The sequence below is a fragment of the Carlito syrichta genome, unplaced genomic scaffold, assembly GCF_000164805.1.
Source record: "Carlito syrichta isolate Samal-C Ts95f unplaced genomic scaffold, Tarsius_syrichta-2.0.1 Scaffold169207, whole genome shotgun sequence".
Lineage (NCBI taxonomy): Eukaryota > Metazoa > Chordata > Mammalia > Primates > Tarsiidae > Carlito > Carlito syrichta.
Window position 1 is genome coordinate 537,335 of NW_007113303.1, and position 3,645 is coordinate 540,979.

The 3,645-nt window shown below is 46.7% G+C and overlaps 2 long non-coding RNA genes across 2 annotated transcripts in view; both read left to right on the forward strand.

Moving 5' to 3' along the window:
* The window catches only part of LOC103252656, a 10,670-nt gene extending 7,149 nt beyond the window's left edge, over positions 1-3,521 (forward strand). The window contains exon 3 of the long non-coding RNA XR_503800.1: positions 3,472-3,521. This is a non-coding gene — a long non-coding RNA (uncharacterized LOC103252656). The remainder of the gene's footprint in view (positions 1-3,471) is intronic.
* Positions 1-3,645, forward strand: part of LOC103252657 — a 19,927-nt gene that overhangs the window by 11,316 nt on the left and 4,966 nt on the right. The gene's annotated exons all lie outside the window — the stretch shown is intronic.

The following is a 3,645-nucleotide window of genomic DNA, read 5'->3' on the forward strand; positions in this document are numbered from 1 at the left end:
GGATCATATACGGTAAAACTATGTTAGTTTGTTAGAAACTGGCCAAACTTTTCCAAAGTGATTGTACTGTTTTACATTCCCCCCAATAATGAATGAGAGTTCCTGTTGCTTTCGATTTGCATTAGCAATTTATGTTGTCAGTGTTTTGAATTTTTACATTCTAATAAGTGTTTAGTGGAGTCTTGTTATTTTAATTTGCAATTCCCTAATAACATACAGTGTTGGATATGTTTTCATAAGATTACTTGCCATCTGTATATCTTGATTGGTGGGGTGTCCAATAAGGTCTTTTGCCCATTTTTAAATTGGATTTTTATTTTTTTATTGTTGAGTTTTAAGAGTTCTTTGTTGATTTTGGATGATAGTCTTCTATCAAATGTAGGTTTTGCAAATATTCTGTCTTGACAACTGACTTGTCTTCTCGGTATTTTGACTTTATCCTGACAGAGCACAAGATCTTTATTGTATTTAAGTCTATCTTAACATACAGTTTTGAGATGGATGTCAGCTTTCATAATATCAGAAAACAATTTCTTATGATAAACAAGTCTTCCCAAGTGCACACACACACACACACACACACACACACACACACACACACACACACCAGTCTTGCAATGCTTATGCTTAACAACAGAGATCTGTTCCGAGAGATGTGTCCTTATGGAGTGTACTTACACACACCTAGATGGTAGAGCCTACTACACACCTAGGCTGAATGGTATGGCCTATTGTTCCCAGGCTACAAATCTGTACAGCATGTTGTCACAGTGAATACTGCAAGCAATTGTAACACAATGGTTAGGATTTGTATATCAAAACATACCTAAACATTAAAAGGGTACCATTAAAATATGGGATTATTATCATTTTCTTATTTTTTATTTTTTTTTTAGTTGGAGTCTCACTCTGTCGCCCAGGTTGGAGTGCTGTGGCACACTCATGGCCCCTCCAGCGTCAACCTGCTGGGCTCCGGTGATCCTTCCATCTCAGCCTTCCAAGCAGCCAGAACCATAGGCACGCACTACCATGCCCAGCTAATTTTTATAGAGACGAGGTCTTGCCGAGTTGCCCGGACTGGTCTCGCACCTGCGGGCTCAGGCAGTCCACTCACCTTGTCCTCCCAAAGTGCTGGGATGACAGGTTGAGCCACCGAGTCTGGCCAAGATATGGTATTATAATCTTTTTTTTTTTTTTTTGAGTTGGAGTCTCACTCTGTCACCCAGACCAGAGTGCAGTAGCCGCTCCTGGCCACCGCAGCCTCGACCTGCTGGGCTCCGGCGATCCTTCCGCCTCAGCCTTCCAAGTAGCTGGAACTACAGGCGCGCTACCATGCCCGGCTAATTTTTTGATTTATTACAGAGATGAGGTCTCGCCAAGTGGCCCAGGCGGGTCTCGAACGGTATTATAATCTTAAGGGACCACTGTCATGAATCTCTTGTTGAATGAAGCGTTATTATATGATACATGACTGTACACACACACACACACACACACACATCCTGTTGGTTCTGTTTCCTAGCAAACCCTGACCAATACAGTGTTCTAGGAAGGCTTCCCGGAAGAAACGCTATCTCACCTGAGTCTTGACAGATAGGCAAGAGGTAGTCAAACAGCACGAAAGGGACACAAAGGCCCCCGGAACACTTCAAGGTCTAGATCAGAGCTAGAGTGAACCTTGCAAGCCATGCCAAGGAGCTTTTGTGCTGTAGGCCAGTGTTTCCATGCCAATCTACCAGACATCAGCGTGTAAGAGGTGCCTCACACAAGATACACAGGAGCAAACACTAGATTAAAGTCAAATAGGTCTGCAATTCCCAGATGAAAGAAACCTAGCAGGTTTTTTTTTTAATGCAGGACTTCCCAGAGCCTTTAAAGAGCCAGTATGCACTGTACGTCTTCAGGAGGAGATAATAGTATTTTAACATGGGCTCTCTGTACAATTCTAGCACACAGCAGAATGTACAAAGAAGTGAAAGGACAGAGCCCAGGATGGAATTTCTGTGGTCTCCTTGAGCTCATACATGACAATAATCCTTTCCTGGAACCCTGGGCGCGAGAGTCACAGGACACTGAGATTAACATCTCCCAAGAATTTGTCTTTCAGCTACCCGCCCAGCCCTCCTCGTCTATGTGATTAACCACACGTAACTGACCCACCCATCCAGCTATCTGCCCACCCTTGTCTACGAGCTCAGGACTGACCCACCCATCCACCAGACCCCATCACCATGACATCAGCATCTGTGAATGCAGGCCTGCCCCCAAAAGGAAGCTTTAAAAGCCTTCAACCTCGAGCATTCACCGCCACAATTCCTTCAAGCCTCTGGCTCCTTCTCTCCCTTGAGAAGTGAATCTACTCTTTTCTAATCTACTTTCTGAATAAACTATTTTGCCTAATCTGTGCGCAAATCGTTGCATACCCCTGGCATGGGCTCCGCCCACTGAACTGACACACAGAGAGCTGCTAGGAGATTGAAAGTCATCGAAGGGGTTTAAGTGTGAGACTGGCGTGGTTGGTTCCTTGTTTCTGGTGGACAGATTTGCCCCAAGCATAGACACCCAGCAAAGGCTCAGTTCAGAGGCAAGAGATGCTGCTGAGGCCCCGCCCAGAGGCCCTTGGGTCCCTTTGGCGCCTAGTACTGTTCTGTGTGGACAGCCCTTGGCTACCGGAGCTGCTTGGCTCCTCGTCCTGGGATGTCCTTAGCAGCGGCCGAGGTTGTGGGGTGTGAAGCTTAGCTCTCTTCCTCAAGTCGGGACAAATGGGGGTAATCTCTGCTCAGGAGCACTGCGCAGGTCAGGTGTGGTGGCTCATGCCTACAATCTCAGCAGTTTGGGAGGCCAAGGCGAGAAGATTGCCTGAGTCCAGGGGTTCGAGACCAGCCTGGGCAACATGGCGAGACCTCGTCTCTACAAGACATCAAAAAATTAGCCAGGCGTGGTGGCATACGTCTGTGGTTTCAGCTACTTGGAAGGCGGGGGCAGAAAGATCGCTTGAGCCCAGCAGGTTGAGGCTGTGATGGCTATGAGCATGCCACTGCACTCAAGCCTAGGCGACAGAGTGAGACTCCTACTCAAAAAAAAAAAAAAAAGTACCGTGTAGGATCAGGCTGAGACGCAACCTAAACCACACCTGACTGAGTTTCCTTCCTTCCCGTCCCGTCTCTGCTTCCCCAATGAAGGCACTGTCTCAGTGAAGCTCAGATACTGCTTCTGGGACACCTGGCCTGCTACAGGATGCAAGTTATGAAGGCGGGCGGGAGGAGGAGTGGAAGGAGAGTGTCAGTTTCAAGACTTTTTCAAGATGTAAAACCAGTAGAAACAAAGATGGATAACTGGGCATTAGGGATGAGCCCAAGATAATTCCATCTTTCGGGCTTGGATCATCAAAAGGTGCCATCATCAGGGAAATAGGAAGCAAAAAACAAGTCTGTGGTGGAGAATAAACTCAGTTTCGTCTTACTGACCCAGAAGCAGTTTGGGGACAGCCGTCCCAATAGAAAAGTATTCCAGATCTGTACAAACGTGAGATTCGGGGAGAAGGTCAGAGCTGGGGGTCTGCACGCCAGGCCATGAACCGATGGTAAGTAAAAACCCAGAAGAGCCAAAAAGCAAATAAATAAACCGGGAGGGTGAGGGAGATCA